We start from the raw sequence: 27,398 nt of genomic DNA, 5'->3' as shown, positions 1-27,398 counted from the left end.
TTATATCCAACTAGTGTCAACTATGAGTTTCTCAAAATGGTAAAACTCTCAATCAAAGATCCAAATTCAAAAGTTCTTTTGCATATTCTATCATCCCAAGGAGATTTTGTTATACTCTCGAAACCTAAAGCATAGATGGTGACATTCTCCAAGTTACGAGACAACCACCCAAAATATCTAACTCATCTCAGCTCAACATCTATCGATCCTAACTTATAATTACATCCCAAAAAACTCTGGCTACTAATCCTCATTACCGCAAAGTGAATACTCAAATGAGATTCCAGACTAACAACAACTCTCGCCTAACATAGTTCTTATATAATCATCACAACACTCACAAAAGTATACCGACTATGCTAACCACAAGCTCAGCTCAAACTTCCAAGTGACACTTTCATCACCAATGACCAACAACGTCCTAGAGGTGTTTCCTTCCAAGATCTCATCATAAACTCTACGCCATGTCACAGCCTCAAGCAACAATACCCGAGTTACCAAATTCTCAAATTCCAAGTATAAACAACAAGGCCAAGTTCTATAACCTTAGTAACATATGCAACTCACACTTTACAACACTAATAATTCAATTAATCAAGCATACTCACTTCATGTCAAGCAACTAAGCATAAGAAATATCCAGGTATGTCCTACCACACAAGCTAAGTCTTTCTAACATCACAATCTCTCAAAGCTAGGGTTATAGGTCAACCACAAACAAACTCCACAAAGCCAAATTATCCAACCAAGGTTAACATCCCACAAAAGAAAGAGATCTATCAAAAGGCGTTAAAGGAGGATTAACAAGGAATAAAGAACAAGTTGGGAGGGTACAAGATTAATTCCCAAGGAAAAATAAAAGAAAGTTTAGGAGAGAAAATAAGCATCAAGAAGTAAAGAGTAAGCCAAGGTACACACAGAATGAGAAATATCTTCAAGGAAGTAGAAGCATTCTTCAAAGGTTGATCAATTCTTCAATTCCCGGCAATAGGCACCAAATCTTGATCTTCACGTAAGTAAGCCCACGATCATTGACCCAAGGACATAACAATTTTAAATGACAATCAACAAACATGTTAGAACCTAACAAAGAGTAAACACACTACAGACTACCACCTTAGGCCCTTAAGTCTACCCATCTCTTATTTATTAATTAAGGTCAAGTTCGAATTTAAATTTGGGGTACACGTGTGTGCGTCGGGAGCAACATAGGTTCTAATACCAACTGTGACACCCCGCGATAACGCGGAAAACATAACTTGTAAATTTAAGCGGAAAATAGGGAATATTTGAAACTTTTAAAATTGAAAGCGCGGGTTCATTTAAATATAAAACACAAATAATGAATGCGGAAATAAAGTGTAAATTATACAAAAGTGATAGTCAAGGTGAGGGAAAATATATCCCTCGAATGACAATACAATAAAAGGTGAGTCTAAACAATCCTAATAAACCGACTACAAGGCCAAAGTGCTCGCCAGCTCACACATGTCTTAACCCCATATATGCACCAACTAATACCTGTCATTCATGTAAACATGAACGCCACAGTCCGTGGGGAGTAACTCAAGGTTCTCCCAGCCACAAATTGTCGAAATGTGGTCGTGACCTCTTGTGAGGGTTTAGTTTTCGGTACTTGTCGTTAGGAGCACCTAGACCAAAACACAATTTATAACTTCACAAACAACTCTACAATTAGTAAAGAGGCAAGTAAAGGTTGGATCCCAAGGGACGGGAATTGAGATGATATTTTCAATTGCAACTAGTGGTGTCTAGGGGTGTCACAATTTGGGGTTTGAAGTAGAAGATCAAAAAACTAAAATAACAATGAAAATAAACAAGCAAGATGATTAAAAAGGGGTGTAAACAATTTATAAAAGGCACTAGGGTGTCATGGGGTCATAGGGGATTCATGGGAATTGATCATACAAACATATTCTCAAATTATAAGCAAGCAATTATTGTTGTGATGGATCGAGTTGGGTTATGTCTTACAATCCTAGGAAAGTTTGGGTCCCGGAGCCGAATCGATTAGATTGTACACCACCTACAAGTCGACTTAATCTTCCCTACTCAACTATATTCATGGTCTAATGAGACTCGAGTTGGTTTTATGTCTTACAAGTCTCATTGAAAAGATAGATGATGCGCAAAAAATGCAAGGATTCATAGGCTCGCATTTCATCGAACATAACATGTGCATAAGTTGAGATCACAACAAGCAAGCAAATAAACTATGAAAACATATTAAATTAAGCATGAATCATCTCCCATGTTGGTTTCCCCTAATTACCCATTAACCCTAGCTAAAGAAACTACTCACTCATTATCATGTTGAGCATGCTAGCAAGGTTGTCAATCATACCAACAAAGTAAAACATGATGAATAAATGAAAATAATTAACAATAATTAAAAAGGAATTAAGAGAATTATACATACTAATGATTCCAATAATAAAGAAAAGAATAATAGAAGTACTTGATGATTGATTGGAAGGTTGTCAATCTCCCAATAATAACCCAAATAATCTTCAATTACCCAAAATGAAATATGAACAAAAGAGAGATTAAGGAAATGAGATTTGTATTAAAACTTGATTAAATGTTGATTACAAGATTAAAGAGAGATTTGATTGATATAAACTACACTAGAGATTGCTAAGAAGAACATGATAATCTAATTAGCCTAATGGGGTATTTATAGTGGGGATTAGGTACATAAATTAGGGTTTACTAAGGGCTTAAATGACGATTAAGTCCTTGTGGAATCGCCGGTCTCAAGGGAGACTCCGGTCTCCTTTTCGCCGGTCTTTGGAAAGATATACGCATCCTTCATAAATCATGTAGAAGACGAAATGGTTGTCACACAATCCGAGCGTCCAGGGCACGGGACGAGCGGATTGTGGGTGTTTTGGACGAGCGTCCAGCTGGGGAAGACGCTCGGATTGCTCCTCTTGGACGGGCGGATTGTGAACAATCCGCTCGGATTGTCTTACAGCTTCTTCCTTTCTTCTTTTCTTCCTTTTTCTTCATAAAATCCTTGAGGATTTCCTCGGGGATGCAAGGATCTTTTCTCATCATTGCCCATCTACTATAGTATGTACAAAGGCCTTCTAGTCTTGTCTTCTCTTTGATGCTTGGTCATTGAATTCAATCAATTTAGCTTCATTTTGCTATGAAAATGCAAGGTTTGCACTCCTTTCCTACCAAGGGATCAAAACCTCAAAGAATATGCAAAACAAAGGACTAAAGACAATAAATGACCCAAATATGCACTAAAAAGCATGGGAACAAGGCTAATTTGGGGACTAAATATGCTCAAATTATGGTCACATCAAATATCCCCAAACCGAACCTTTGCTCGTCCCGAGTAAAGAGGTGAGAAAGACTAGGACCATTATTTAAACTAACCTAATAGCATAGCCGATATGAGACAGTTAGCGGGTCTCACTCCGCCTCTTCAACTCACAACAAGACAACCATGAGGTAGGATGCCTTCTTGCAAGGCAAGGTGGGTCTTGCCAAAATGGCGACACATCCAAACATTAAAGCACAAAAAATCAAGTAATGGATGCATCTACAAAAAAATAGCCACTTTCCTCATCTAAGTGGCGGAAATTATCTACAAGGAATGCAATTCAAGGGTACACACTCCTTCATAGATGCAATTTCTTTAAACTACTAAGCCTAGAAGGATACCAATAAATCACCTTTAAGTTGTGTCAAGCTAGGGTACCTTTGTCCTCAATCGTTAAATGCTTTTATCAAGAATACACTCCCTATGGTGTTAGAAACACTGGAGGATCGCGGAATTCCCCCTCTTGCCTAGACAAGAAGAAGAGTCGTCCCCTCTCTACCATGCACAAAAATGGATACGATGGATAAGGGATCAATAGATATTTGAGTTTCATTTTGAGAGTTTGCTTTTGTTGTTGTTTTTCCCCCCAATTTCTTGTGGCATATAACATTTGAGAACACTTTCTTTTTGCCATTTCTTTTGATTTTTGGCTTTTCAATACTTGACAACTTTTAACTTTTCTTTGCATTTCTTTTTGAATATTTTCAAAGTCACCCCATATGTAGTGAGGGTGCCTTATATTTGAAGCATAGGAGTCTCTTTTTGCTCCTCTTTTCATTTGATGCATTTTGCAAACTTTCTTTCACTTTTCATTTCATTGAACTCAAATCAATTTCTTTTTGTGCCCATTCCCTTTGATGACAAAAAATGTGGTAGAACATGGATGATGAATGCATGGTTTCAAGGGTCACCTTGGAATAAACGGTAGCCAAGGAGTTATCACACCACAAGGTACTCTTGACTAGGCCTTAATCCATGGGTCAAAGAATACTAGCATGACATATCCTAGGGTGTTTTACAAGCATTCTAACAAGCAAAGTCTTAAGAAGAAAAAGCATCTACTAGGGCCTATATACACTTGTCAAGCTTCCCAAGTAGACGGTTTCGCAAAATTTTCTAACATGCAAACTACATGCCATGATGCAACTAACATATATACATCCTAATGCAAATGATTCTACCAACTAATATGCCATATAATCTAAATGCAAGTCCTAAATTCACATTGTTTATACCGCATCAATCAAAATAAAGCCACATAGTCATTAACATAAAGAGGAAAAAGGAGATTGGAAAGATCATACCATGCGGTCTTCAATATCCTCATGTCTCGGATGTGGCGTAGTCGATCAATGTGAACAAGGATAGAATAAACACAATATATACAACAATATTTACAAGACTACACTACAAAGGAAATGAATTTGTTTTTGGTTTTTCAATTTTTCAATTTTTTTGATTTTTCGAAATTTTTTGATTTTTTTTGGATTTTTGAATAAAAGTTAAGTTAGAATTTCCCATCCCCACACTAATATGGGCATTGTCCTCAATGGCCAAAATGATAGGAAATTATGCAAGCATGATGCATGAATTCTATACTAAATGCAAGCTATACTAATCTACACTACATGATGCATGAGTTTTTGTTTATGACGGAGAGCGTAATTTAGATTAACTCCCGTTTCGTATGCATGCACTTCCCCGAATCGAAATAGACATTATTTCTAATGTCTTAAATTATGGGGTAGTTCATGCACACAAGATGCAATGCATGAAACTAAATGTTGTCATTTTGGATTTTTCAAATGGGAACAATAAAATAAGAACACCTCAACGGGGCCGAGGTGTTAGTCCTCATGTCGCTAGGACTCTCCAAACTATGATCAAGATAAAATAAATAAAACAAAGAAAGAAGTAGACAAACCTCAAGAGGGTAGGAGCCTCCAAAGTTTGCTAGTCCTCCACCATATCATCATTGTCATCATTTTCCTCCATAGAAGCGGACTCATCTCCACTTCCCTCTTCACTTCCTTGCTCACTTCCTTCATCATCTTCATTATCCTCTTCTTCTTCATCATCTACCTCTTCATCAACGCCCTCATCATCAACAACCTCATCATCGACATTCTCATCTTCACCCGGTCTTTCACCCCTAGATGTACTTGGAAAGAAGACTTCCTTATCCGCCCAACTAGGCAAAGGACATGAAGGATCAAGTAATCCTTGCCTAGCTAAATGAAGGAGGGGTGGATATTGGGCCAAGTATGCATCTACTCGATCATTATAAGCTTGTTTATGCATCTCTTGCATAAGTAGAGTCATGTAGTCATTGCCCACTTCAACACCTTCGGGTTTGAACTCTTGATATTTGAATGGATAGGGTGGTGTGACAATGGAGGAGGAGGGCTCTTCAATATCGTACCTTTGTTGACGGATGATGTATTCGGCGCCTTTTGAGAGTGGAAGTAGGTAGTTTGTTCGATGAGCACTCAAGCGGCATATCTTGGAAGGCAAAGTGAAAGATCTAGCATCATTGGTGAGCCACGCATAGTTGGTGTCAAGAGAGTTATGCTTGACCCACTTGTACTTGTTAATCATGGGATCCATGTCAATGAGATGACCCCCTTTGATCGCCACATAGGTGTTATCCTTGTTGAAATTGGCGTCAAAGTGCTTGGCCAAGAGAGTAACTAGACCTCCATTTACGATAAAAGCGGTGCCTTCCTTTCCACAATCAATATTGAGCCATCTTTTCACCAAAAGCCTTAGAGCATTGTAAGGCATGGTGAATTCCCTTCCGACATTTAAGGCCGACTCAAGTAGAACACAATCGAGCTTTGTAAAGTGATTAGTGTCTTTTCTTGCAATTATAGTATTCCCGATGACCTTGTGCCACACTCTAATGCCCGGATGGTGGACTAATAGAGCGCGACAAGCATGAAAGTTCTCAAATTTCTTCCCGGAAATCGCCTCCCAAAGAGGAGCGGGGTCATATTTTTCGGGCATCTTATGATAATAAGGTGTATCACTAAGACCTAATGCTTTACTCAAAACATCAAAGGTGATGCGCCTATTCACATTGGCAATGCGAAACTCGATGTATGTTCTAGTCTCTACCTTAGTCACTTTCAATGAACTTAAGAATTCCAAGGTAAAGGAGGGGTATGTCAATTCTTTTGTAGTAAACAATTTTCCCAACCCCATGGCTTTAAAGAAGGCTTTTGTTTATTCAAGGACACCCAATTTGTTCAAGGCATCTTCACATATGAATTTGGTGGGTAGAATGGCTTTCTTAGCATACTTGGCAAATGTATCCCTATGGGAGTTAGAAATGAAAATTACCTCCGGATAGTTTGATAATTGAGCAATTTCCGGAGTTGTTGTTGTTGTTGCTTCCAAGGGAGGATTTTGTTGTTGTTGAACTTCCAAGTTTGCATTAGCATTCACCATAGCCATTGAAGCTTTCTTTGCTTGAAGGCATTGTTGCCTTTTTGAGAGTGCATTTGCCTTGAGTGCCTTTGTTGCTCCTTTTGTTCTTGCCATTGATGATTATACCAAGAAAAGATTGAAAATCTTCAATTTCCAATTATACCCAAATCGATTTTAAGATGAAAGGATTTGCCTTTGTATTTTAAAAATCGACTCAAAGGTTGAAGATTTTGGTGCTTGGATTGATTATTATTGTAAAAGGAGTGATTAATTGTTGTTGTAAGGAAGTTTGAATTTGATTTTGTTGAATTTGGTTGAGGAAATCTTGTTTTTGGTGATGGAGAAGATGAGGGTTTTGGGGTTTTTGGGTAGTGTTTGAATGTATGAATGAATGACTGAATGTGGGAAGGGGTATTTAAAAACACCCGAAATTTTCAAAACTGTAGGGGGAAGACGAGCAGATTCCCTTCGGAACGCTCGGATTCTGCTCAATTTGAGTTCAGGAAATCTCGCCTAAAGACGAGCGTCTTTCAGTGAAGACGAGCGGATTTCTGCAATTCAGGACGAGCGGATTCCCTTAAAGATGAGCGGATTCTGTTACAGCGAATTTTCATATTCTGCACTGGCAAAAAGACGAGCGTCTTCTTGCTAAGACGAGTGGATTCTCTTAGACGAGCGTCTTCTCAGCTGGGACGCTCGGATTCTCTAACAGACCAAAATTTTCAATTTTGCAGCTCATTTGGACAGACGGATTCTTCCACAGACGCTCGGATTCCCATAAGACGAGCGGATTACCCATAGGGACGCTCGGATTCCACCTAGTCTACCCGGATTCAGTTCCATCCGTGCACTTGCATATCCCGTGTCATTTTCATTCTTCAAATCCCGTGTTCTTCATTGTAGGGGCACTACAAAGGCATGAGTAGCCTAGGCAATTGCTATCCCCACACTAAGTTAAAGCACTACACATCAATAAAATCATTAGTCCCTCCCTCACTTCTCTTAAAAATGATAAATATCTTGATCAAGGCATAAAAATCCAAAAATGACAAAAATGCAATGTAAGAATTAAAATGCAAGTTAGGGAGTTAGAAATATTTACAAATGGTGTTTTGGAGAGGACTTCACCAAACTCTCATCCTTAGTGAGATGTCATGGGGGCATGTCCAAGGTGTTGTTGATGTTGCTCAACACCTTGAAGAAGTAGTCAAAAGTTTGTTCATTATCATGATAAAGATCTTCAATAGATCTTTGCACTTGTTGTCCTTCATGTTGGTCTTGATCAATAGCATTACCAATGTAGGGATTGAAAATCCCTTCAAACTCATCGTCCCAAAGACCGCAAACTTCATCTACTTGGTCACTAAAGATCTCTTGAGTTGATAGAGACAACTCTCCCACTTTCTTGTGTTGGCCAATGAGGCCATCTTCTTCATTGCTTGACTTTGGTGAGCTTTTCAAGCTCTATTTGTTACAATTTCCTTGCTCTTTTGATGGAGCATCATCAACTTTATTCTTCCATTGGAATTCCGACTTCTTCCTATCATCCTTCCGGCTATAATGATCAACCATAAAACATGGTTCATGCAAACGGGGAGCTCTCATGGTCTTGTCAAGATTGAAAGTTATGCTCTCATCTCCCACTTCTAGAGTGAGCTCTCCACGCTTCACATCTATCACCGCACCCGCGGTGTGAAAAAAAGGACTTCCTAGAATGATCGAAATATTGGAGTCTTCTTCCATGTCAACAATGACAAAGTCCACCGGGATGAAAAATTTCCCAACTCTTACGGGAACATCTTCCCATATCCCCAATGGTGTCTTCGTCGATCTATCGGCCATTTGGAGTGTGATATTAGTGCATTTAAGCTCTCTTATCCCTAACCTTTTACTTACTGAGTACGGCATAACACTCACACTAGCCCCTAGATCACATAAGGCTTTGTTGATCGTGGTGTCGCCAATGGTACACGGTATTGAGAAGCTTCCCGGATCTTTATGTTTTGGAGGTGAACTCCCTTGAAGTATTGCACTACTCACCTTAGTGAAGGCGATAGTCTCAAGCTTCCGGATCGACTTCTTCTTCGTAAGGATGTCTTTCATGTATTTTGCATAGGCCGGCACGTGATTGATTAATTCCGTGAAAGGAATGGAGACTTCCAAATTCTTCACAATCTCCATAAATTTTCCAAGTTGATCATCAAATTTGGGCTTGGCTTGACGACTTGGAAAAGGAAGTCTAATCACAATGGGCTCCTTCTCCTTGGCCTTATCTTCATTTTTCTTTGAAACTTCTTCTTTCGATGGTTCTCCATTCTTGGAGTTTTGCACAACTTCTTCTTTGTCACTAGCTTCCACAACTTCATCCTCAACTTGCTTCTTTGGTGCTTGATACCTCGTACCACTTCTCAAGTGAATGGCACTAACCGTTTCATGTATCGGGGGATTACTTTGAGGTGGTAATTTCCCTTTTGTTTTTGTGAGCTTGAAGATGCTAGTTGAGTCAATTGGGTTTCTAACATTTTGGTGTGGGCTAGGATGTTGTTGATGTTGATTTCCTTTGCTTGACTATCCTTTTGCATTTGAGTGAAAAACTCTTGTTGATTCTTTTGCATTTGGAGGACCGCTTTTTGAACATCAAAACCTTGGTCATTTTGTTGATTGTATAGAGTTTGATTTTGGTAACCTTGGTTTTGGTTGTAAAAGGGTCTTTGATTTTGGTTTCTCATGGGAGGTGGGGTGTATGTTGGTTGAGGGTTTTGAACATTTTGGCTTTTGTATGAGAGATTTGGGTGGAATTTGGTGTTTTCATTGTAATAATTTGAACAAGGGGTACCACTCTTGTATGCTTGAAAAGCATTCACTTGTTCATTTTTTCCTCTACATTCACTTTGGTCATGTCCCAAAGTTCCACAATTCTCACATATCCCACTTGGGATTGATGAAGATGCCGTCATGGCATTAACATGATGCTTTGGTGATTTTGAGGCATCTTCAAGTCTAGCCATAGCTTTTTCGAACTTCAAATTGATGGTATCATTGTGAGCACTAAGTTGAGCACCCAATTGAGTAATGGAATCCATTTCATGCTTTCCTCCTCTAGTAGCCTTGCGAGGTCTACTATATTGTGAGTTATGGACCGCCATTTCCTCAATCTTGTTCTAAGTTTGATTATCGTCAACTTCGGTGAACATACTATTTGATCCCATGTTGAGAATGTTTCTTGAGTCTTCATAAAGACCATTCCAAAATTGTTGTACCAAGAACCACTCGCTAAGTCCATGATGAGGACATGAGCTACAAATTCCCTTGAATCGCTCCCAAGCTTCATACAAAGATTCTTCATCTCTTTGCTTAAAGCCCGTAATTTGAGCTCTTAGCATGTTAGTCTTTTCCGGTGGATAGAACTTTTTGTAGAAAGCAAGAGCCAATTTCTTCCAAGAATCAATTCCGAGAGTAGCCTTATCAAGGCCTTTCAACCATTGTTTCGCGGTGCCAATTAGAGAAAAAGGAAATAAGACCCATCGAATTTGGTCTTGAGTTACACCGGTTTGAGAAATCGCATCACAATAGTCACAAAAGGTCTCCATGTGAGAGTGAGGGTCTTCACTAGGCATCCCCCCAAATTGGCTTCTTTCGACTAATTGGATGAATGCGGATTTGACAATAAAATTTCCGGTTAAGTGTTTTGGTGTGGGAGTACCATTGGGTAGGTTCTCCTCAGTTGGTACGGAATGTGATGAAAATTTAGGCATTGTGGGTTGGTTTTGTGTTGGATTTTGTGTTGGATTTTGTGTTGGGTTCTCCTCACCTTCTCTTGCAAAATGGTTGACGAACTCAATAGCGTTTGGTTGAATATCTACAACCTCACCAATACCTCTCAAAGTTCTCCTACCAAGTCTTCTATTGTTTGTCAAAGTCCTTTCAATTTCGTGATCAAAGGGTAACAAGTTACCTTGTGATCTTCTAGACATGCAAAATATCAAACAACTAGAAAATAATTAAAACAAACCTTGAGGAGTTTTACTTCCCCAGGGCAAAGAAAGACACAACTAATAACAATTTAAGAAAATCTAAATCAAGTTAACACCGTCCCCGGCAACGGCGCCATTTTTGGTCGTGACCTCTTGTGAGGGTTTAGTTTTCGGTACTTGTCGTTAGGAGCACCTAGACCAAAACACAATTTATAACTTTACAAACAACTCTACAATTAGTAAAGAGGAAAGTAAAGGTCGGATCCCAAGGGACGGGAATTGAGATGAGATTTTCAATTGCAACTAGTGGTGTCTAGTGGTGTCACAATTTGGGGTTTGAAGTAGAAGATCACTAAACTAAAATAGCAATGAAAATAAACAAGCAAGATGATTAAAAAGGGGTGTAAACAATTGATAAAAGGCACTAGGGTGTCATGGGGTCATAGGAGATTCATGGGAATTGATCATACAAACATATTCTCAAATTATAAGCAAGCAATTATTGTTATGATATATCGAGTTGGGTTATGTCTTACAATCCTAGGAAAGTTTGGGTTCCGGAACCGAATCGATTAGATTGTACAACACCTACAAGTCGACTTAATCTTCCCTACTCAACTATATGCATGGTCTAATGAGACTCGAGTTGGTTTATGTCTTACAAGTCTCATTGAAAAGATAGGTGATGGGTAAAAAATGCAAGGATTCATAGGCTCGCATTTCATCAAACATAACATGTGCATAAGTTGAGATTACAACAAGCAAGCAAATAAACTATGAAAACATATTAAATTAAGCATGAATCATCCCCCATGTTGGTTTCCCCTAATTACCCATTAACCCTAGCTAAGGAAACTACTCACTCATTATCATGTTGAACATGCTAGCAAGGTTGTCAATCATACCAACAAAGTAAAACATGATGAATAAATGCAAATAATTAATAATAATTAAAAAGGGATTAAGAGAATTATACGTACTAATGATTCCAATAATAAAGCAAAGAATAATAGAAGTACTTGATGATTAATTGGAAGGTTGTCAATCTCCCAATAATAACCCAAATAATCTTCAATTACCCAAAATGAAAGATGAAAAAAAGAGAGATTAAGGAAATGAAAGTTGTATTAAAACTTGATTAAATGTTGATTACAAGATTAAAGAGAGATTTGATTGATATAAACTACACTAGAGATTGCTAAGAAGAACATGATAATCTAATTAGCCTAATGGGGTATTTATAGTGGGGATTAGGTACATAAATTAGGGTTTACTAAGGGCTTAAATGACGATTAAGTCCTTGAGGAATCGCCGGTCTCGAGGGAGACTCCGGTCTCCTTTTCGCCGGTCTTTGGAAATATATGCGCATCCTTCATAAATCATGTAGAAGACGAAATGGCTGTCACACAATCCGAGCGTCCAGGGCACGGGACGGGCGGATTGTGGGTGTTTTGGACGAGCGTCCAGTTGGGGAAGATGCTCGGATTGCTCCTCTTGGACGGGCGGATTGTGAGCAATCCGCTCGGATTGTCTTACAGCTTCTTCCTTTCTTCTTTTCTTCCTTTTTCTTCATAAAATCCTTGAGGATTTCCTCGGGGATGCAAGGATCTTTTCTCATCATTGCCCATCTACTATAGTATGTACAAAGGCCTTCTAGTCTTGTCTTCTCTTTGATGCTTGGTCATTGAATTCAATCAATTTAGCTTCATTTTGCTATGAAAATGCAAGGTTTGCACTCCTTTCCTACCAAGGGATCAAGACCTCAAAGAATATGCAAAACAAAGGACTAAAGACAATAAATGACCCAAATATGCACTAAAAAGCATGGGAACAAGGCTAATTTGGGGACTAAATATGCTTAAATTATGGTCACATCAAAATGAACATAACAAAGAACTAAAACAGGTAAATCACGTAAGATACTTACAAAAGATATGAATATCAAGTTTATATGTAAATCAAATGAGATGGAACAAGATAGATCAACATTAGCATGATCACGATTAAACTATTTATGTGAGAAAATTAACTAATATGAAAGACAAGAATATGATACTCTATACCAAAGCATGCATTTCAAGGAAATACAACATAGATGTGAGATTAGAATCTGAATCATGTGAAGCAGTTAAGTAAGGGATCAACCAATGCAATTTACAAGAATAGAATTGTAGCCATTATTTGGAAAACCACTTAGCAAACATTGCACGGGATGTGGCTACTAATGTCACATTCATACTTATGGCTTGCATATAATCATAAGAATGGATGGGAACATCAATCCCGACGATCATATCGCAACTAAAGGGCTTATAGCTCACCCCTAGTATCCGATAGGACCAAGGCAAACAACACAAGGCATGACTCCTGCCTTGAAAGACAAATACCAAAATATATAACCAAGCAAGACCTTTACTACTCATATATAAATATATAATTCCTCTGGTAGGACGACAATGGTACTCCCAAGACACAGTCCTAGTCTAAATCTGGCCAGACTCTCGGGACAGTACAGTTCCCGATTTGACATGCGGCAGAACAGTCCGCATCCAAGACTCGAAGACAGATCGGAAATAGAGAACCCACAATGGGCAGGACAGTTCGAAAGAGGCGGAAAATATGAGCTAAACCCGCAATCGGCAGGATAGTCCGAAAGAGGCGTAAAGATAAGTCAAGCAATACGGTATAGCATAAAGGCATTATTAAGAATACGACTCAACGAAGCGATACGAATCAACTCGGAAAGAGACTAATAATGTAACGAGCCGATGATAATCCAAGTAAGATATTTCATGCCAAATTATATTCATGAACATGAATAAGTAACCCATTTCTTCAATATTTGTCACTTGAATAAAAATATGAACAAACAGAAATGAACCATTTATAATAAGCAAAACAAGCATTCAATTATAAATGACTCAATTTAATTAAACAAGTAGAATAATTCACTCATATTTGAGATACAATAAATAAATGAGAATGAACGGATTAAAAATTCATATTATAGGTAAATGAGACATTTCATCAAATTTTGACTTGAATAAATAATAAATTCCACATTTATGATTAATGTGTATGAATGAACGATATTTAACGAATTAAGTTATATAAAACACGAGACGACATTTAAACATTTCAAATGACTCGGAATTGGCACCAAAACACCCATAACAAATGTGGCCCAAAAACATAAAATGTAAACAACCCAATTAAAGAAACATTTCAAACCCAATTAATAAAACCTAACAAGCCCCATTGAAGAAACATAACACGTCCAAAAGATAGAGCATGATAAGCCCAATTACCAAAACCACAAAAAATCACTAAGTGGTGAAAGAAGGGGAAACATGATGGCCACTCACTACTCAACCCGTGACCACCCTAGCACGGCCAGGCCGTGACCCTGCTGCCACTCACGGCCAGCCATCTCGGTCAGCCCCACCGTGACCCATCCTCCAAAAGCAGTCCAACACACGACACAATCCCTCACTCGAGGCACCCATTCAAGTAAGCGATACAAGAAGCCTTTAAGTATAATCGAGACGGAAATTTACAACGACAATACTACTTAAAACAGTCGCACTCAGCCCAAAACAAAATGTAACCCGTTCAAAGATCATCCCTACCACCTCCACCACGACTGTCCCAAATCAGTCCCAAAAGGCTACACAAGACCGTACTATCGGGGCACCAAAACAGTCCCAAAACAGGCCGTGAGCAGCCCTCCACACGACCATCATTCGACTGACCATAACCACCATTCACACCACCCTAAATTCTGTCACAAACAGTACAAAAGTCCTCTGCTTTTACGTCTAAAACAGCCCAGAAACGAGTTGTTATAAGACGACTCTTAAGACAAGAATAAGTTGAAATTTTACCCAGCTAAAATTCCGATTTCAAACGAAAATGAAACGAAAATCATAAAGCACAAAACTTTACCGCAACTCAACATTCAAAACACGAATTTAGCATACAAAACGATATAATAGCAAGAGATTTCGACATTTGTCGAGTAACCTATTACCGTTACCTTATAACTTCTTCAATGAACATGATTTCGACTCAAAATCATACCGAGTTGTCTAAGCTTGCCCCTAAACACGAAGACGAATGAAATTAGCGCGAGATTCGAGCCTTAAGAAAGACGATAGTCACGATTTTGGAAGAAAGTAGGGACATTTATTACCTCGAAAGATGAAGAACGGAAAGGGGAAGCTAATGGCGTAAAGATTAGCGGAAATGGTCGAGAAATGAAGGAGGGATCTCGGGTAGAAGGTTGGATGTTTAATGGCGATAGTGTTGTTTTTGGTCACTGTTGTTATTGTTTTGTTGTTGCAGGGGAAACACGAACAGGAAAAGGGAAAAGAAGGGGGTGGTGACGGGGTAATAAGGCAATAATAATAATAATAATAATAATAATAATAATAATAATAATAATAATAATAATAATAATAATAATAATAATAATAATAATAATAATAATAATAATAATAATAATAATAAGGTGAAGTTAGAGATAAGGTGAGTGAGTAGGTGTACTAGGGATCATATTGGTCCGAATAAATTAGTCTCATAAATGAAAATGTGATGGTCTTATGCTAGACGGGAAAAAATCTTAAATCTATCTCAACTTAAGACGGAAAACTATTATTACTAATGTCACTATTATTGTCCGACCAAATATATACATATATATATATATGTGTGTGTGTGTGTGTGTGTGTGTGTGTGTGTGTGTGTGTGTGTGTGTATATATTCTTATATAAATTATGCCTTAAGAATATAATTTAATAATACGTATTTTTATATAAATGAGCTTTTATATATTACTTTTATAAAAATCGTGTTTGAAATAAAATTAATTAAATTGAATAATTCAAAAATATGAAATAAAGTAATCAAACAGTTTAATAAATTTTACATGTCAAAATGGGAAATTCGCGGGTGTTACACCATGAACCTTAACTTGTTGAAGCCGGTCGTAAGCGAACACGTATCCCCTGACAACAACAACAATTTTCTGTTTCCCCTGTAAATAGAACAGACGACAAGCCACCTTGTAATTGCCCTTCACGACAGCTTTAATCAATTAGTACACATAAATTCACTACCTTTAATAAATTTCATAAGTAAAAAATGTGTACTGAGATGAATAATTATAAACTAGTAGCTATTACCTTTTTCGGTGTAGAGAAGGTCTGATCATCAACTACCTCAATCTCATCCTATGTCACGGCCTTCCTGGCTTCCTCTTCCTCTTCAACTGCCTGATATCGATCCTCGGCTCCCACCTTAGTCTCATTTGCCATTTCCTTCTCCTTTGCCATGTCCTCCTCGACTTCCTTCTGTACATTATCAATTAGTACACCCAATCAGCCTACTACCTCCCTACACCACGGCCTATCCAACCATCCCCTAACCACCCATCAAACCACCACCAGCAGCCCAGAAACGCATGCCCTAACCCCCTTCTCCACTCGCCATTACCAACTCTCCACCGTAAATAAAACCCACCACCACGACCACTACAGCCACTCCTACACCCAGCGGCCACCATCATTGTCACCCTTGGTCTACTACGGTTCTAATGGTACCCCCATCCTCACTCACGGTCAGAAACGCGGCCACGACGCTCGTCTTAAAATAGCTGCGTCAAAAACCCCTGTTCTCGCGATTTCCGGCCACCACTAACACCAGCCGCCACCTGACACCACGCCAACACCTCTAAGTTGGTCGACTAATTCCCCCCCGTCACAACCCTACCATGCCCAGGTCAAGACTCGACCATTAGAGGGTTCAATTACTGCCTAAAACCACCCACGACCTAACCCGCAGCACCCCCTGACCAGCCACCTTTAGCCGCCTGCCACCACCACCCTAGGCCTTCCCTAACACCACCACCACACCCATTCCAACCCTTGCAATCCCACGTACCACCTCCCAAAGTTTGGTCTGATTCCGTCAAGGTTTGGGTCAGTTTCTAAGCGTCTTAAGATCGTCTGACATTCAGCTGTATAAGAAAATAAAACGAGATTAGAAGTTGTTACCTATTAATATCGCTTGCTAATTCCGTCTCCAAAAGCTCCTCCTCTTAATTTGTGATTTATTTATCAGATTTAATAGGGTATTTATAGGGTAGGATTATAGAGAATGCGAGGTCAATTAGGAAACTATATAATTTACCTTATTCTAATTAGTATAGGAATTATCATTATTATAATTACCATTATATTATTATTATTATTATTATTATTATTATTATTATTATTATTATTATTATTATTATTATTATTATTATTATTATTATTATTATTATTATTATTATTATTATTATTATTATTATTATTATTATTATTATTATTATTATTATTATTATTATTATTATTATTATTATTATTATTATTATTATTATTATTATTATTATTATTATTATTATTATTATTATTATTATTATTATTATTATTATTATTATTATTATTATTATTATTATTATTATTATTATTATTATTATTATTATTATTATTATTATTATTATTATTATTATTATTATTATTATTATTATTATTATTATTATTATTATTATTATTATTATTATTATTATTATTATTATTATTATTATTATTATTATTATTATTATTATTATTATTATTATTATTATTATTATTATTATTATTATTATTATTATTATTATTATTATTATTATTATTATTATTATTATTATTATTATTATTATTATTATTATTATTATTATTATTATTATTATTATTATTATTATTATTATTATTATTATTATTATTATTATTATTATTATTATTATTATTATTATTATTATTATTATTATTATTATTATTATTATTATTATATGTTAATCTTACCATAAATAGAATTTCGTCATACAATATTAACTAATTTATTATTTGTCATAACTTTATAATTATTATTGATATAATTATTATTACCTTTATATATTATTATTCCCATATTATTTTATTCTTAATTCCCGATTACACTCGCACCAACTTAATAGATTTCGGTCCAATTAACCATGGCACACGGCCCAACACACAGTTATTAGCTAAGCCCAATTCCCGACTTGAATTATTAATTTATTATCGTCTTACTTGTAATTATTATTAGAAATGTCATTAACTAATTATTAAATTACATAAATTACTTTCATAAATTATTATCAAAATATGGAGTATTACAGTCTTCCCCCCTTAAAATGAACTTCGTCCCGAAGTTCGCCCACAACTAATACCACAACACTCATAGACATTCTCATAACCAAGCATCATCCAACAATTATGCATTTTAGGATTATCAATCATGCCAATCTTATAACCAGATATCACAATAATAACTTAAAACATTTGCAGTATCACATTCCTTCCCCCTAAAAATAAACTTCGTCCCCGAAGTTCGAGATAACAACCAACGGAAATAATTAAACCATTTATCACCAGAACATATAATACACATTGTAACATAAGACGACTATTATTCTCAGCAGAACATCGATTGATGACATAATAAATTTTAGAAAGAAAAACCACATTGTACAGTATATTCGAACCAATTTTTATTTAAACTCAATTACTTTACTTAACTACCGACGAATACATTGCCAGAATAAATAATAATCTATAACAAAATACGCATAATGATTTAGTTAATCTTTTCTTAATAATGATATCTAACTTAAATATGGATGCAATTATGGTAAACATATATATGGCTTAGGGCAACACATTCCGCATATCACTAGACATGGTAATGTACTACACACAATTCACAATATTAAAATATAAAGAAATAAAACTTTCATTTGCTCAAGACTAAGGAAAACATGCTAAAACTAAAAATCATAAATAATTAATAAAATAAGGGTAAATTGTTGATTACAGCCTTTTATAAACCTCATTTTGAAAATTACAGCCTTATATAATTTTTTTTGAAAATTACATCCAAAATATTACTTTTCTTCTAAAATTGCACCAACTTGAGGATTTCGGTGAATTTTTATGATGTTTTTATGATGTTTGGGGTGATTAATTGGTTTGTGTTAAGGAGAGGTAAAAAATCTGGGTAAGTAGGCTCTCAAATAATAAAGGGTACATCATAAAAACATCATCAAAAATCACCAAAACCTCAAGTTGGTGCAATTTTAGAAGAAAATTAATATTTTGGATGTAATTTTCAAAAAAAATTATATAAGGCTGTAATTTTCAAAATGGGGTTTATAAAAGGTTGTAATCAACAATTTTCTCATAAAATAATTAATTCTTAAAAAGTTATACCTTTTTGAAAATAGAGAGAGTTAGTAAACTATGAGAAAAAGAATGAAGGCCAAAGCTCATAAGATCAATTTATAATGCATTTTACAAACTACTTGGTCGAACAAAATTTTTACAGCAATTTGTCAGAAACTTAGGTCAATTTGTAAAAATCACCATAAATTGTCAAAATATTTTCTTAAAACGTGGCTTACCAATTTAGAAACATACATGAGTCTATTAAACATTGGCGTTGTAATTATAACAAATAATTACGTAGTTTTTAAATGGCAAATTTTACAAAAACATGGCGCGAAAAACATCACTGTACAGAAATATTTCGACTACTGTCCACTAAAATATTTATTTCTCCTAAACCGTATATTATTTGAACATGAGACCTATGACATATGAAAGCTAACTCACAAAGGTATCACACATAAAATTCTCGGGAAAGACTTTTAATCCGACAGGAAATGGCAGCCAAAACAATCAAGCGATAAAATTTCGAGAAACCAACCAAAAGCACATTCTTCACAATTTCACGCAATTTCTTTAACACTTCACATATTAATCATACCCACACCTCCCACATGCATGCCAACATACTTCCGCATATCAACATGCTCATCACAATGCTTAAAAAGAAATCATCCGCAATCATTAACGAAAACAGTCATTCAAACAAGACAAACAAATTCCTAAGGGAAATATACTATATTGATTTTTAATAATCCCACACTGGAATATCTCTCAAGGTACCTGGTTCAAAACTGGAAGGGCCAAGGTACAAATTAGGCGCGCTTTCCTAACGGTACTAAGAGAGGCTCCTAACAGTTTCTACCCGGGGTTCATTTTATTTAGACACATCCTAAGTTCATTGTTGTTCATTGGTTAGGCTTGCGGATCGTTTTGCTCTGATACCAGTTTGTAACACCCCCATTTATTCGGGAGCCTTTAGCTAGACATTCCCAAATAAATAGGACTGTTACCATCTCGGTTTCCCGAGGTAGTGAATAACAAAGTACAACAATACCAAAGTACTTTAAATTAAAACTTTAATGATTACATGTTTATTACAAATGATCCAACTAAAACTTAGTATAAATATTTACAACTCGCAGCGGAAATAAATAAAGTGATATAACTATTCTATGTGATCTAGACTTCATCTACGGTTCCAAGTTTGGCTCTAATCCCAATGCTCTCAAGTCAGCTAATCTTTGGTACTGTCAAATCTGCTCCCCATAAAACGGTTCACCGCAGGTGTTCACGAATACACAGTCAACCGCGAGGTTGAGTAGGAATAAAACTAGACAACAAGAACATACAATTATCAATCCAATTCAATTCACTTTCATTGCACAACCCCCTGACAACGTGCTCCTTTCCTTTACTTAGCACAACTCCCTTAACAACGTGCTCACATTACTTTGGTACCCCTCCCTTAACAACGTACCGCAATATGTAATAGTACCCCTCCCTCACAACGTACATATTACCATCACCCCAGTGTACAAACTCCCTCAACAACGTACAACTGACTGTCGCACAGCTTTTCACAATAATCACATTCCAATCAACGATAATAATTCAATTCACCTCATCAATATAACCGACACAAATCAACATAAGTCACCCTTCCAACCATTACGATATTATCAACCAACATATACAATATGAATCTCCCTTCCAACAATTACGATTATATCAACCAACACAATTCACATACGATCAATTCACTTTAACGTAAGTAATCCACCATACCAAACATAGATAATTAAAAGTCGAGTTGAGTAGGATTATCCCTACCTGGCAAGCGATTCCAATTATGTAGCTTAAGCAATCCAATAAATAAAGCAATCCGATCCGATTATAATTCTTCACAACCGCCACCTAATAAAAATATTATAATTCAATTCAATTATTTATTTAGTTATTTACTCCTTTTATTTAATTATTCAAATTAATTATTTATTATAATTATTAAAGGTTACGATATTAATATCCCTCTAATGAAACAAACCCGAGTCACCCGAATTACCCACTCAAACCCGTCACAAAAACAAACACACAAAAACCCCCAAAACAAGGCTTAGAAACCATGTACACCCCCCCATAAACACACCCAAACCCGACACCACTGACCACCACGACCACCACCCAGTCAGCCTACCACCTCCCTACACCACGGCCTATCCAACCATCCCCTAACCACCCATCAAACCACCACCACCAGCCCAGAAACGCATGCCCTAACCCCATTCTCCACTCGCCATTACCAACTCTCCATCGTGAATAAAACCCACCACCACGACCACTACAGCCACTCCTACACCCAACGGCCACCACCATTGTCACCCTTGGTCTACTACGGTTCTAATGGTACCCCCATCCTCACTCACGGTCAGAAACGCGGCCACGACGATCGTCTTAAAACAGCTGTGTTATCCCTAAGATTCCCTCCCCTCAATCTATCTCCAATTTCCGTCCTATCAGCCTTTGTAACACCACCTACAAATTGGTGACAAAGATCATTGTTAACCGCCTTAAGCCCTTTATGACTGATATCATTTCTCCTAACCAAGGGAGCTTTATTCCTAGTCGGGGCACTGATACTAACTTTGTTGTTGCTTCTGAAATCCTTCACTCTATGCATACTTCTAAGAGCAAAGTTGGTTGGTTCGCCCTTAAACTTGACCTTGAGAAAGCCTTTGATCATCTGGAATGGGATTATATTAGGACGTGCCTCTTAAAGGCTCGTATTGATAGTGACACCATCGCCCTTATCATAAGTTGCATTTCCACCTCCTCCTCCCACGTCATCATTAATGGTTGCCTCTCTCCTTGCTTCCTCCCCTCTAGAGGCCTAAGACAAGGAGACCCTCTCTCCCCCTACCTCTTCATCATCTGTATGGAAGCTCTTTCCACCCTCATCCATAGCGCTTGTCTGGATGGGGATTGGATGCCCTTTCCCGTTGGGAAAGGTGGTGCTTCCTTCTCCCATCTCATCTTTGCCGATGATATCCTTCTTTTTGGTAGAGCCTCTGAGCGCAACTTGTGCGCCCTCCAAGATACTCTTCTCTCTTTCTGCTCATCCTAAGGCCAGAAAATTAACTGCCTCAAAAGTAAACTTATCTTCTCTAAGCACACTCCCCCCTCTGATATTGCTCTCTTTGAAACCTCTCTCGGTATCAAGACTACTAAGACCCTTGGAACCTACCTTGGTTTCCCTCTTACCGCCAATAAACCAAAGAGAGCTGATCTTCACCACATCATCGACTCCATTCAGACTAGGCTTGCTTCTTGGCAAGCCCGGTTCCTGACTCGTGCCGGCAGACTGTGTCTCATCAAATCCACCCTCAATGCTATCCCCTCCCACTCCATGCCGTGTATCCACATTCCCTCATCTATTCTCCTTGATATCGATAAGATCACTAGATCCTTCCTCTGGTATGGTCACTCCTCAAAGAAACTTCATCTCTCTAATTGGAACCTTGTCACCCAGCCCCTTGCCACTGAGGGTCTCGGCATCAAAGCTTCCCGCCCCCTAAATGATGCCCACTCCACTAAACTTAGCTGGAAGCTCCTCTTCAACAAAGCCTCCTTGTCACATAGTGCCATTAAAAGTAAATACCTTCATCACTCTCCCTCTCCCTTTCACACGGGCTCCCATATTTGGAAAAATGTGGGACTCGGGTGGTCTATTCTTAAGCAGCACCTAACTTGGTCCATTGGTGATGGCTCCTCTATCTGCCTTTGGGATGACCCCTGGTCTCCTTTGGGGCCCCTTAGGAGTCTTATCTCAGGCCCACTCAGCTTGAACTCTAGAAATGCGAAACTTAGCACGCTTATCCATAATGGACAATGGTCCTTTCACTCCCTTGACTTCATCCTCCCCGATCACGCCATCAACACCATCCTTAGCATTCCCCTCCCCTCTACTCCGAAATCTGACTTTATCACCACCTCCCTTGCGCCTAAGAAAAAATTCTCCGTTGGAACCACCTACTCCTACCTTCTTGACACCCCTCCTCCTCCTCTCCCTCCCTTCTCTCCTGACCTCTTTTGGCTCTGGGACATCCCCTCCTTACCAAAAATCAAAGCCTTCCTTTGGCTTGCCTGGTGGGATAAACTCCCACATAACCTCACTCTCCATGTTCGAACCATCATTCCCTCTCCTAGGTGTACACTTTGCGCTAGCCCTTCCCTCCTTGAGTCCACCCTCCACGCACTCCGAGATTGTGATCTCGCTGCTGCCACTTGGTCCCACTTTAATGTAAACCATTCCGTCTTCCTTTCTGATCTCCAACTTTGGATCTTTGAGAACTGTACCGTGAAGGGTGAATGGCCCACTCTCTTCTCCTTTATTGTGTGGCATCTCTGGACTAGACGTTGTGACACTATCTTTTCTCCTACCCCTTCCCTCTCTCCTCCCCTGTTCTGCAGCTCCATCTCTTCCCAGGCCGCCTCTTGGAGTGCCCCCCAACTCTCGTTCCTCTCCCACCACCCCCCTTAGCTCGTCTGTCTCTGCCTTTCGCTTCCCTTGTAGCTGGGCCCCTCCGCCGCAACATTGGTGTAAGATCAATGTAGATGCGGCCTTCTCTTCCTCCTCCTTGGTCACTAGTTTTGGGTGTGTTGTTAGGGACTCCGTTGGTTCTTGGGTTCATGGGTGGTCCAGCCGGTGCTTTGCTACTACCCCCTTTATTAGTGAGGTCTTTGCTATTAGAGAATGGATTCGTTTTGCGGTTTTGTCCACGGATAAGTTTGTAATTGTTTCTGACTGTATTAATGTTGTTAATGCTATTTTGAGTTCGGCCTCCCCCTGTGGCCCTTATGCTAACATCATCATTGAGTGTAGGGAACTCTTAAAGGTATCACCAGGACTGAAGCTCGTTCTTGAGAAGAGATCGGCTAACAAGGTTGCGGATGCTCTTACCAAGTTCTCTGCGGCGGATGCCACTTCTTCTAGTGGTTGTTTTAGCTCAGACTATGCACCCTCCTTTGTTACGAACTTAAGTACTCTTGACTTTTTAGAGGCTTGCACGTCTCTCAATCCCGACCCCCCCCCCCCCCATGATGTACTTGACCTCTTGGTTCCCTTTTTAATTTAATGTTCATTTCGACCAAAAAAAAAACTCTATTCTCGCGATTTTCGGCCACCACTAACACCAGCCACCACCTGACACCACGCCAACACCTCTAAGGTGGTCGACTACCTCCCCCCATCAGAACCCTACCATGCCCAGGTCAAGACTCGACCATTAGAGGGTTCAATTACTCCCTAAAACCACCCACGACCTAACCCGCAACACCCCCTGACCAACCACCTTTAGCCGCCTGCCACCACCACCCTAGGCCTTCCCTGACACCACCATCACACCCATTCCAACCCTTGCAATCCCACGTACTACCTCCCAAAGTTTGGTCTGATTCCGTCAAGGTTTGGGTCAGTTTCTAAGCGTCTTAAGATCGTCTGACAGTCAGCTGTATAAGAAAATAAAACAAGATTAGAAGTTGTTACCTATTAATATCGCTTGCTAATTCCGTCTCCAAAAGCTCCTCCTCTTAATTTGTGATTTATTTATTAGATTTAATAGGGTATTTATAGGGTAGGATTATAGAGAATGCGAGGTCAATTAGGAAACTATATAATTTACCTTATTCTAATTAGTATAGGAATTATCATTATTATTATTATTATTATTATTATTATTATTATTATTATTATTATTATTGTTATTATTGTTATTATTGTTATTATTGTTATTATTGTTATTATTGTTATTATTGTTATTATTGTTATTATTGTTATTATTGTTATTATTGTTATTATTGTTATTATTGTTATTATTGTTATTATTGTTATTATTATTATAATAATAATAATAATAATAATAATAATAATAATAATTATTATTATTATTATTATTATTATTATTATTATTATTATTATTATTATTATTATTATTATTATTATTATTATTATTATTATTATTATTATTATTATTATTATTATTATTATTATTATTATTATTATTATTATTATTATTATTATTATTATTATTATATGTTAATCTTACCATAAATAGGATTTTCTCATACAATATTAACTAATTTATTATTTGTCATAACTTTATAATTATTATTGATATAATTATTATTACCTTTATATATTATTATTCCCATATTATTTTATTATTAAATCCCGATTACACTCGTACCAACTTAATAGATTTCGGTCCAATTAACCATGGCACACGGCCCAACTCACAGTTATTAGCTAAGCCCAATTCCAGTCTTGAATTATTAATTTATTATCGTCTTACTTGTAATTATTATTAGAAATGTCATTAACTAATTATTAAATTACATAAATTACTTTCATAAATTATTATCAAAATACGGAGTATTACACGTCGCCTGACGCATTTCCATCGTTTCTTTTCCGCTTTTGGACCATATCTAAAACAGAAATTAATAAACAAATAATAAAAATGCATACTTATATTAACAAACAAATCTCTAGAGAGGAGGGTTTATTACTTCTTTAAAGAGGAGAATCCGGATTGATCTGGCGGCGGCAATGGCGATGATGACGATGACTGCGACAGCGATGGGGTAGGCTGGTGGTTAAGGGGAAGCTCAATGTTTGAGGATATTATGTGGGGGAGAGGAAGCTAAGAGTATATATGTGTGAATAATACAACACTTGCAAGACCTTGTTTATTGGAAAGTAATAAACACGGTATAAAGAAAACCGTTGTATTTTGTTCCCAAACAGACAACGGTTTTGTTTGAAACCGTAATTGATTAGTACTATCTACAACGGGGTAGAAATAACCGTTGTCTGTAATATTTTCATGTTGTTTGATTTTCCCGCTAAGAAATAAAGCATCATTTTTATATACATAACAACGGCCTGAACCGTTATAACTGTATACGTCCTGAACAACGGTTTGGGTATAACCGTTTTATTTTATATTTCATTGTGTTTGATTTTACCGCCAAGAAATAAAGCATCATTTGATATATGCCAGCTAATTACAATATGTTTCTTAGAAAATCTTGCTTATTTCCATTAATTTAAAGGATTACAAGTTTACACATAAAGAGTACAAACTACCACCATACATAATAAAATAGGTAAATAACAATTAGAAGAAGAAGAAGTTTGACAATTAACTTAAGCCATGCCTCATTATTTTTGAGTTCTACGATATCCATGGTTAACTTCTTGCATTCTTCTTTTGCCTTCAATATTTCACTGTCATTTCCCCTCTTCGATTCTTCAAGTTGATATAGTATACTTCTCACTTGAGTAATCTCGATATCCATGTTCTTTATCTCATTCACTAACCTGTTTATAACCTTTCCCTGCCACTCAGTCATTAGTTCATCAACCCACTTTCTTCCCGGATTTTGCAAAGTCCAAGAAGTCCGCAATGCTGCCGGAACTGAGCAATTGCATGTCCCTGTTGAAATAGAGGAAGAATAAGAGCTACCACTTGACATAATTTGAGTAATAAGAGTGAGAGAGAGAGAGAGAGAAAGAAATGAAAAAAATAAAGAAAGAAAGAAGGTTATTAAAATAATGTTATTCAACAATTGCATAATTTAACACGGTTCTTATGAGAACCGTTGTAATTATCTTATTAATATCTTCCAATTTCCATTTAGTTTTAGAGGTGTTTATTTTCTAACACAGTTCTTATGCACTATCGTTGTCATTATATTATATGTTATTGTTTCATTCATTTGTCTGTTCGTAAGTTATTTAAAATCTATGTTAATAAGCATTTACATGTAGTAAAGAGTAGAACTATATATTAAAACAAGCATATTATACAATGGCGCAAAAAAAAAAAACAGTACAACAAGGGGAAAAAAAAGGATACACAGTAAAAAAACAAAAACAAAAACAAACAGCTAATTAATTAGTACACTAATCAAACACCCTAACAGGAGTTTGACTAGGAGGTGGGTAGTGAGGATAAACTGGATTATAAATCAAGCGTACTACATCGGCATCAAGACGGTGATCAAAATGAGACACTTCTTCGTCTTCCCATGATTTTGGTACATTAATAAAACTGTACGGAATGAACCTCCTCATCAGAGGAGTTTCCTCAGCGATGGCAACCCATAAGTAAGGCCCAGCGTGTACATAACGATCCTTAGGATCGTCGCCATAAAAGTCACTTTTGCCCCTTTGATGGTCACATGATGCATACCTTGCAGCGAATTGTTTTGCTTGGCGAAAATCCTCAAGACCATCCCCTCGAAACACGATCAGAGCATATCCAAGAAACCCACGACCAGAAATCCAAGCCGGGTGGATTGCCCTAATATTTG

The 27,398-nt window shown here is 37.3% G+C and overlaps 1 non-coding gene across 1 annotated transcript; it reads left to right on the top strand.

Annotated features, from left to right (window-relative positions):
* The first annotated feature begins 10,063 nt into the window (after positions 1-10,063).
* On the top strand, positions 10,064-10,170 carry LOC141593300 (small nucleolar RNA R71). Its single transcript, XR_012521394.1, has one exon. It is a non-coding gene; the product is annotated as a small nucleolar RNA R71 (small nucleolar RNA).
* The last annotated feature ends 17,228 nt before the right edge of the window (positions 10,171-27,398 follow it).

The sequence above is a fragment of the Silene latifolia genome, chromosome 7 (genome assembly GCF_048544455.1).
Source record: "Silene latifolia isolate original U9 population chromosome 7, ASM4854445v1, whole genome shotgun sequence".
Classification (NCBI taxonomy): domain Eukaryota; kingdom Viridiplantae; phylum Streptophyta; class Magnoliopsida; order Caryophyllales; family Caryophyllaceae; genus Silene; species Silene latifolia.
The sequence above is the reverse complement of the archived record's forward strand: the minus strand, read 5'-3'. Positions and strand labels throughout refer to the sequence as shown.